This window comes from Vidua chalybeata, chromosome 10 (assembly GCF_026979565.1).
Source record: "Vidua chalybeata isolate OUT-0048 chromosome 10, bVidCha1 merged haplotype, whole genome shotgun sequence".
NCBI lineage: Eukaryota > Metazoa > Chordata > Aves > Passeriformes > Viduidae > Vidua > Vidua chalybeata.
Genome location: NC_071539.1, coordinates 7882471 through 7892712, shown reverse-complemented (window position 1 = coordinate 7892712; position 10242 = coordinate 7882471). Strand labels below are relative to the sequence as shown.

At 39.3% G+C, this 10242-nt stretch overlaps 1 long non-coding RNA gene across 1 annotated transcript in view; it reads right to left on the bottom strand.

Annotated features, from left to right (window-relative positions):
- Window positions 1-3252: 3252 nt before the first annotated feature.
- Window positions 3253-10242, bottom strand: part of LOC128793024 (uncharacterized) — a 156928-nt gene continuing 149938 nt past the window's right edge. The window contains exons 3-4 of the long non-coding RNA XR_008432637.1: window positions 6093-6174; window positions 3253-3326 (exon numbers count right to left, since the gene is read on the bottom strand). This is a non-coding gene — a long non-coding RNA (uncharacterized LOC128793024). The remainder of the gene's footprint in view (window positions 3327-6092; window positions 6175-10242) is intronic.

Sequence of the window (10242 nt, the reverse complement as noted above, 5' to 3'; positions counted from 1 at the left end):
CATATAAACTCTGGATGTTCATGTACAAAGAGGTTATTGCTCGACCTCTGATTCATGGTAACTGTCTGTGCATGTGCTCTAAGCTGGTGGCTCAGGTAACTGGAATTAGCTAATTCCTCTCTTTCACTCAGAGAAGAGGGCTAAGCCAACATGAATTACTTCACATTTTTCAAGAGCTAAAAGCATGCATGGAAGATTGTGGTAGATCAGTTGATGTGCAGGAAATGATTACCACATATAAGCCTTCACTTGTGTTTATGTTTTGGGTTCCTCTGTATTACTGACTGGGGGATATTTCTTTTATCTGCATCTTTACACATGTTCAAAAGGAGTCCTTGACAGACATACTAGAAAGGAATAATCATGGCTAGTAGATGCTAAAACTCTTTTTTATAGCAATAGCACACACACTAAGGAAGATACCTTGGCTTCTAAGCAAAGGTGAGTGACTACATACTTAGCTTCTGCTGTCACCTGGGGTGCTCATCATCTGGGCTTCTCCCTGATTGTGGTCAGCTCTGCTTCACTTCTGGACTTTGAATTCTGAATTCACTGGGTTGATCAAACTTCACCTAACTGTACCAGACCATCTCTCCACTTCTCATAATTTTCTCCTGTTCCTCCAAGTAAGACATTTCAATGCTGCCTCAAATCAGACTGATTTCCAGTGCCACTTACATAGGACATTGCTAGCAACTCCCTGCCAGTGCTGAGTCTTTTGGTTGGTATCTGACAGACATTGCATGAGGGGGATTATGTTGTGCTCCAGCTTGACAGATGGATCCTACCTGCAGGACCCTGTCACCACTGAAAGTTTCATTAGCTCTGAATCATTAGAATAATATTGCTCCATGAAGAAATTTCTAAAAACAGAAGCTCAAAATTTAAGAATATGCTCCCCAGCCTGACATCATTCAAATATCATTCCTAGTGATATTTTTCATTTGAGAACCTAAATGTACTATATAAAGCTGGGGAAACTGACACAAAAAAGAAGAAACCTGTTTCACCAGCATTGCACAGAAGGACAGAAGAAAATCCAGAAAGCTCAAACCTTGCACTTTTACATTCAGAGTTACTCTGACACGTCTTGCCTACGTACCAACAAAATTATTATCTGAAATTATTTGCAACTCAGTTGCCTGTGGCCTTAAGTGAATAAATTGATCATAGTGAAGCTTAAAGTTACATGCATTCACTCTTTTTCCTACCAAAAATAATTTATGAATTTCAGTTGCAACTTGTTCCTTCCAAATTTCTATGCCTGAAGAAACACTCAAATTCTCTTCAAACATCTATGTAATATAAAGAAATATTTTCCTCATATCATCATTTAATTAAACTGAGAAAGAAAGAACCCAGGGGATTACTGAACTTCTAGGTCTTTATAGTCTAGGTCTTTATAACTTCTACGTCTTTATAGTTTGTGGGCAACTGCACACAGTTATATTACAAAGCCTAAATATAATATAAAATGTAGCTTGACATTAACTTAAACTGAACTTGACTGTGTTGGTGAGCTATTGTGATAAAAAATTAACATGTTTGGGGAAGTCTGATTTGCATTACACAGTGCCTGTAATCAAATTACCTCTAAATGTTATGCCATGTCACACTGTGTTTGAGATGTTGCTGTCAAAAATGCATACATACGCTTTGCAGTTTGACTCAACCTGGCTTCCTTTTAAGCGATCATGTATGCCTCTGAGCCACTTCAGCCAAACGGTGGTAAAATACAGAGGTTGGCAATTCAATTTCATTAAACCTTTCAAGAAGGCAAGAGCAGATAAGCTTTGCTTGTTCGTGTCAATGATAATATTCAGTGCAGCCTAAATCTAATTCAATAGGTTCTCTCCCGCTCTCTTGTCACATTGTCATTTCCGAACCCAGTCCCCCGCCACCCCCTCCCCGCTCCAGCTGCAGCAAAACTTTGTGAAGTGCTGAACCCACAGCCACGGGCGCCTTCCCCATGTGGCGGATGCGCCGCGGGTACAGCCCAGCCTGGGGTCTGTGCGTGGGGCTGGGCCGCTCAGGTGGCGGCTGCCGGACACCATGTTCGCTGACCTCGTTCAGGCACAGATGTTTACTGCACTTTGGGCGATCCGCAGAAAGCAGAGCAGTAAAGTAGGCCAGCTTGCGGGAAGGCTGTTACCCACAATTCATGGAAAAATGCCGGATAGTTCCCACTAGGTTGTGGTCGGCTAGGAAACGGCAACTTATTAATCTTGTGTCAGAGGGCCAGCTGCAAGCCTGGCAGTTACCATATTTCACCACCAACTCCGTGTCTGGACAGCCATTGTCTATTTTTTATGAAAAACTCCACAAATCAGCTGCTATTTTCCCCCCTCTATGTGCAGAAACAGCGCTTGGGGGCTGAGGTGGTTCTGGCGCATCATCCACACGGCGGTCAGGTTTGCTAATTCAGAGCGACTGCTTAGTTTCCAACTTTAATGATATTCCCTCAGCATATCACTATGGTTGCCTGGCGACCGGATTTCAGCTAGGCCTCTCATTTGATTCCCACACATCAGACCCTGAAAAGCACTTTTTTTCCTCCCTCCGCTTTTGATTCCGGCTCCTCTGAAACCCTTCCCCCTGCGGTGTCGGTATGGGTGGGCAGCGCGGTGGCAGAACAAGGCCAGGGGTGACGGGAGGCCTGGAGGCTCCTGGTCACACATCAAGGCCTGGAAACAAAGCTGCCAGGAGCCCTTCCTGACAAACACAAATTCCCTTCAGAAAAAGCAAATTTGGTCTTCCCTTCATAGCGTGGGTGTCATTTTAAGACTTTCTTTAGACACTTTACTAAATCTGACGCTTTCCATTGTTTTTTGGGCCGTTTCTCACAAAAGGCTTCCTATTATCAACAAGTTGCTATTGGAGTAAGCAAACAGCTTGTGAAGGCCTGAAATAATCTAATAAGCAACAGGCTTGTGTGCTTTATGTACCCACAGCTTTATGGGGTACAAAGTTTGTTTGGATAAATAATTTTCCACTTTTTGCTCAATTTCAATTAACGTATCCTTTTTTAATTAATAGTTTTGTTTAGCTCTGCACCCTTCTCCTTAGCATATGCACAAACTCCCTCTACACAGTATAGTATAGCCATTTTTCATAAACTGCTCTGGCTCAAACAAAAGAATTTTTAAAACATTTTGTTTCTTGGTGCAATTAAAGTCTGATCAATAAGACAGATACAAGGGCTGCACTGATTTTATTATTCTTTTTTTGACTATCACTGAAAGTCTTCACAAAGTTAAAGAATTGACTACACTGGAAACCAGATCAGCTTACACTAGCTGAAGGCTTAGTCCTGAATCTTTAATGTGCTGTGGCAAAAAAAAAAAAAAAAAATGTTAGCTATAATGAATGTTTTCTAAACGGTTTTACAAACAAAACACAGGATTATTTCAATATTTTAAAAAATCAATAATATAAGTTATACCAGATGGGGAATCATCATGTATGTAATAATAACATAAATAATTTTCACATATTACTGTTGAAGAAAATGCAGTTGGCTGGATAATTTAGTAAAGGTTCAATACGAGTGCGACAGAAGTAGCTTAAATAGAATGTTCTGCTTCTTATTTGCATGGCTTTCAGATATTTCCCTGCACAGCCTGCTGATGGATATAAAAATTCTTAGTTATTTGTCATAAACCACTACTCAAGTGTCTATTAGTGATGAGCATAGTCACACCCAAATTAATGACAATGCATCAATAGCAGGAGTAGGTCAAACCTTGTTAGCCTATACAGACCTGAGCTGCCTCATCTTTTGTACAGACTGCAGTCTTGTGTTGTTTAGAGATCTTCAAAAATCCCCAACTCCTCAAGTTATTTCATTACAGGAGAGCCTTAGTGCATTATTTTTTAAAGAAGTTCAAAAAGTTCTTATGTTTGAAGAAAACCCAAACAAACAAAAACATCAAACAAAAACCCCAAAGCAAAAAACCCAAACAAATAAAAACCCACCAAAAAAACCCACAAAGCCAACCAAGACAGCTGAGAGCTCCTTATGCTTATAAGTTTTCATTTTGAGATTTCCTGATTTTTCATGAAGCTTCCACATTGCACAGAGGGACACAAAGTTCCTCCATATATTATCTGTCAGTCCTAACTATCCACGATGGAGTCATCCAGGTTTAATTTGTGATGATCACATCCCAGGATAAGAGTCTGTTTGGCATGGATTGTCCAGACAATGACCAACCCAGACTAGAGATCTCAGTGGTGGTCTGCAGTCCCATTTGAATATTGCATGATGATCATATGGAACCATGTTAGTTTTCAAAACAAGAATGATGTAGTGGGATTTCAGAGCATGCCCACAACTGGTCCCCCACAACCATTGTTGTGGTATCACAACAATGCAGGGAGGACTTTTCAAAGGTTCCTTTACCTTCTATCCTGGGCTTCCCAATCCTCATGGAATAGAGCTGTCTCCTAGAGTCCAACCTGTGCCCTAATAACATTAGGGTTACCTGGCACCTTACGTGTGTTGCACTCCCTGTTACATTAGTTTTCTATGTGCCATTTATTGCTGGTTACATCCTCATTTGAGACTCAGTTGAGGAGAAGTTCAGTTCCAGAAATGGGACTTGCAATTGTAAGTAGTCACATCTCAGAAAATCTCTTGAGAACAAAGGTCACCAGCTAGGAAGTGTGGGATATACATTTCTGACCTCCAAAGCCACACAGAAAAGTTTTAAAGGTTATTAATGTATTTGCATTCCATGTGTCAAATTAATTTTCCAAGGAATTGTAGATGTATGATACAAGGAGATAATTTCCTGGCAGACAGTGCTGCTCATCAGAGTTATCATCACTAAATGCTAACAACTGCAGGACAGAAAGTTCTAGTGCATGAGTAAATTGTTTTGCAGATAAGCAAAACACTGGGACAAATTGCTCTCAGTTACATCAATAACAACAATATTAGAGAAGTGTCCTCATTTTCCCATGAGTGGGAAGGAGAATTCTGCCACTGCATAGCATTTCATGGGAAGTGAAACTAAAAGAAGTCAGCATATTGGAACGCTTTAAAATACATTTATACTACTGTAGCTCTAATTAAATGTACCTCAAATGCACTTTGTGAAATGTATGCTCACATGAACATAGAAAGGATTTAGATGTATAGTCCCCATTACTATCTACAAATTTCTTTGTTGAAAGAACAGAGATGCTTGATTTTATGTTAGAGCTAAAAGTAGGACTTCTAACCTTTCTCCCTCTCTCTCCCCTAATCTAGAGTAGGTTTCAGATCTGTATCCTTTACTCAGCAACAACTAAGTGCTCACAAGTTAAGAGATTTAAACTCTTTTTTTTTTCTTATCAATCATTTGCAATAACTGTTAGCATTGAAGATACATTACCCACTGCAATGTTTCTCACTTACTTATTAAGTTGTTAAGGATATTTTGTACATAACACTCCTGACATATTAAAAAAGAATGTTTCTAGATAGGTGTTCAAGCTTCATTTTTCTTTTTGCTGAAAGTTTCAATTAATACATTAAACACATTGTAGCTGTGCAGATAGGTAAAGGAGATACCTATTTATACATTCTATTGATTCAGTTCTTCCAAATGTTAGTAGCATTATGCTATACATGTAACAAGAACATGATGCCCTCTGAGAATTGCTTCCATACTGTTTAATCTAAATTGAAGTACACACACAAAAAATCCCATCTGCAATAATGGGATGCACACACCACATTAAATTACCCTCCCCAACCACTGGAAGTATTTCCCAGAATAAAAAGTAAATGTTCAATGTTGCTTTGCTGCCAGAAGGCAGACTTGAGGTGCAGTTGGGAAATAGGATTGCCCTCTAGTTATCTCACAACCTTCTAGCTGTGGGCAGAACAACCAAAAAAGGTAGACTTGCCAAATAAGTACTTTATCTGAAAGCTTTAGTCTCTCATATTGCAAGAAACTAAGGCATCAGCATTAACTTAATTTTTTTGTTGTTGTTCTTTTGCGGCAACATGCTATGGTTCTGGCTCTGGGCTTTCACTGCAGGTCAGAAGTTTAGTATGGAAAGCTTATTGGGGACTGTGATAATAGACTCTGGAATTTTCTTACCTCTTATTTAATTGTATGGCTTCCAGTGAACACTAGGGACTGGATTTGATAACCTGGGAAAGCTCTTCTACTTTCTGTGATCCTAAATGAAAGCAGTGAACAGGGCTCGAGTTAAAGTGGGTAAGAGACTGCATGAGGACACAACTATTTTCATTGGCTACCTGTAGAATCTTTTAGTTGTTTAAAAGGACTCATAACTATAAAAAAAAAAAAAAGAAACATAACATGACTTTCAACAAAATTGTAATCAGAATTTTAATACAAAAATGGATATCCTCAGCTCCAGATTTGCTACCTCAAAAAAGAAAAAAGGAAAGAAGTTCTGGGCATACTATCTATATATAAGTATGTGTTGCTATTCATGGTATATTTAGAGTCCCAGATTTTAGAAAAATACTTTTGTGTTGATTGAGCAATAGAAATAAAACTGACCAAATATGGAAGATGCACAGCATGCCCAGAACCAGGTGGTCAGAGAGAAGGGACTGGAGAAGTAGCACATCATATTTCTTGCGTCAGAATTCTTGTGTTTTAGTAAGCAAGACAGGTTAAGAAAGTCTTTGCCTAAAACATGACTTTTATTTTGATGTGATTCGTTATAGGTCACAGAAAGTTTGGCCCATTTTCCACTGATTTGAGATCCAACCAATAATGAATCAGAAGCAGAACCAAGAATAGATCTAAGGAGTTCTGAATCACAAGCCACCTCTTTCTCAAAACACCCACTCCCTCCCAATCAGACAGACGTCCCTTGTTTCTAAATAAATGCATTTGGTTACAAAATGAATTTATTTATTTTTAGCAAAAATTGCTCATAGTGACAAAATTTTCCATCCAGTTAATGACAAAATACATTCTGTTGCATAAGATTTGCACTCGTGCAGAAAATTGCCTCTCTTGCCATAATTAATGTATAGATTGAAATTATAAGACATCTAGGGTTGATGTGTCACCGAACACCCCCATTTCTTTTCTCTACTTTTCTTTCACACTTTTAGAACATGACAGAATACCTAAATACTACAGAAAGTCACACACACACAGAGAAATACATTTTATATTACTTCAAAATGCAAAAACAACCTGTTGCCCCACATGAACCCAGTACAACCTTGTCACCCTCCCAGTCAGCTACACCCCTGAGCTAACAGAGCTTTGTATTTTGGTTCAGAGCACTGGGGGACTTGCATATCTAGAGCACAGTGCTCCTTAGTATCCAGCTTTACTACTGCCAAACTTCAGCAAAGCATCTGCCTTATGCAAGCAAATGAAGAAATAATCCTCAAATGGTTCCTATTCCTTACACCACCACAGATATCTTGAGTCAGAAGTTTTTCATCTGAATGTGCAGTTAAGATCTGTGAGTGGTGCACAGAATTAAAATGAAGATAGAATTATCTCACTGTGATTTAATTATCTTAATTATCTGAGTGGCATAATGTTTCTACAATGCAGAACCACCTCTGATGAACAAACTACACCCAATAAAATAAATGGCAAGTCAAATCACTGCATAAAATTTGAAAATAAACTCATTCCAGGGATAAAAACCACTTTAATTTCCTGTCCTCCACTCCTCTCTTTTCACTTGCATCCATAGAGTAAGAAAGAAAAAGATCTTATCTTGGCAAAAGCCTTAAATTCTGTCCTAAATGAATATTTTAAGATTAATATTTTAAGAGTAACTTTATTCTAAAAGAAATCCCTTGGAAAATGCGTCCCTTCCTAACTGCCAGCCACTTGCAAGAGTTTGGAGTGTCTGGGAAAATTTTGAATGAAGCTCCAGACATACAGAAAACCTCCTCACTGCCTCTGCTCTTTCTGAAATGTTTCCAAAAGAAAATAATCTCTCTACTTAACAGACATTCTCAAAATATGTTTGTCACTGACAAAAGACTCCCACACACACCTTTTTTTTTTTTTTTTTTTTTTTTGGCAAGCATTGAGTCATGGAGAGAGAAAGTTATTTGCCTCAAATTTGTGCCAGAGCCCAGCTAGTACCAGATCTCTGTTCATTCCCCAGTCCTGTGTTTTAACCACGAGACTGTCCCTTTCCTGGCACTCATTAGAAGACTGGAATGTGCTTATAGTCATGGTTTTCCCAGTCAAAGGCAAATACATGAAAGAAAAAAAAGAAAAAGCAAGGTACATAAACAATGTAAACAATGGGTTTTTTTTAGCATCATTATATTAGGTATGTTAGAGAAACCAAAGGTGGATTTGAAAATGAAGGTGTGAGGCAATTGATGTTAGCAGCAAAAGCTGAATTGATCCAATAGGTCTGTGGACATTTTCTGATTTAACATATTTTCAAATAAGCAATAGGTTTCCAGAGCCTGCTATAATTGCCATTGACTGCTCTGTCACTGTATTATGTGAATGAATGCTAAAAATAACCCATATTCTATACTGTGGCTGCCCAGCACAGATTTCATTCAGCCTGGGTTTGTGTATAATTCCTGTTCTGCCTTCACAGCACTGATATGCAGAGAAACTGCAACAATGGTCTATTTTTGTGTAGTATGGATCTAGAATGCAGATTAATCTATACACAGCCCAGTCTTGATATCCTAAGACAAAGATTTACCCTAAGACAATGAAATTTCATCTGACATAACTCAGCCCAAAACATTTAATCACAGAGGGAAGACAAGCCATGGTACAGTGCCAGAACACAGCCATGAGAAGATAAGCTTTCCCAGTAAAGGTATCTCACCACAGAAGCAAAACTTGCACTTTCAAGATAGACCATGAGCAAACAAAAACTCAAGCCAACATATTTCTCAGGGGATGTTTATTATTTATGCCAAAATCCATCTTACCAGATGTTGTCCTGTTGAAAGTTTTTGGTTAAAACCAATCTCTAAACTAAACTTTTTGTCTATTATTCAGTAAACAATTATATCTGGAAGAGATTGATAGGAAACAATGTATATTAGGATAAAACTGTTTCATTACTTACACAGAACCAAATTTGCTGTCATCTCTTACACAATATATATGTGGTCACAGGGAAGCTGACAATGCATCAACCGGACAAAATCTCTAAATGAGCAGACATTGCTACAGGCAGAAAAGAGAGTTCCTCCATCCTTTCTGAGTGACTGGGAGGAGAAATGCTTCTGTAGGAAAACACAGAGGGAAAACAGGGGTACAATGCTGTGCAGGAGGGAGGTGGCCCTAAGACACTGTGCAGCAGAAAGACCCACCCAGAGTGTAAAATGCAGGATTTGGTCAAGTCAGGTCACAGGGTCAGTGAGAGGCTACCTCATGGATCCTAAGTACATTCCATGGTAGGACCTCTGGAGCTACTTCAGCTTTAGGACTGCCTGGATTCAACTTCTACATCCTATAGAAAACATATTGCCAGATGAGCAGGCAAGCATGGCCCCAACACAGATGCTGGGGGGGATTATTCAGGTCCCAGTAGAGGTTCCTTTGGGACTAAGTGCTAGCCATTAGCACAAAGTACCCTGGTGGCACACACCACTCTTGCCCAAGGTCAGCATCACTTCCCAATCTGCCATCAGCTTCATGCAGGAGACAGACACTCAGAAGCATCCTTGTCAGTGAAATGATGGCTTGCCTTCCTGTGGAAATTCTGAGTTTTGGGGGAGTGAGCTGTGGGAAGATTTTGCTTGTTGTTTTTTGTTTGTTTGGGGTTTTTTCCTTTTTTGGGGGAGCCAACTTTTGAGGGGGTGGTAGGGGTGGGTGTCGGCAAATAAATGAAATATGAACAACAGCTCTGGAGAGCTTCCTACAGCTCATAAGGATGGTAATTAGATTTGAAACTACATACCCTCACCTCATTCCACAAAGGGCAGAGCACAGACAGGGGATCCACTCAAGGCAGCACTGAGATACAGACTTTTTTAGAACATGAGTAGTGCCATTCTAGGCTTTGTTTTAATAACAACACCACATTAGGTCTCTTCAATGGATCAAACTTGAAATACAAAATTGGACATGAATGTAGCTGAGGGTACAACGGAAAATTGTAGGAAATTACTTTGTGCAGAAGTTCAGAAGACAAATTTGAAGCTGCTCTGCTCCAGTGGCTGAGATGAGAGATTATGTTTATAAAAACCTTATTAGAACTTTGCAAGCTTCTCTTGTCTGTGGGTCATCTGACTGGTACTCAGCAAATACT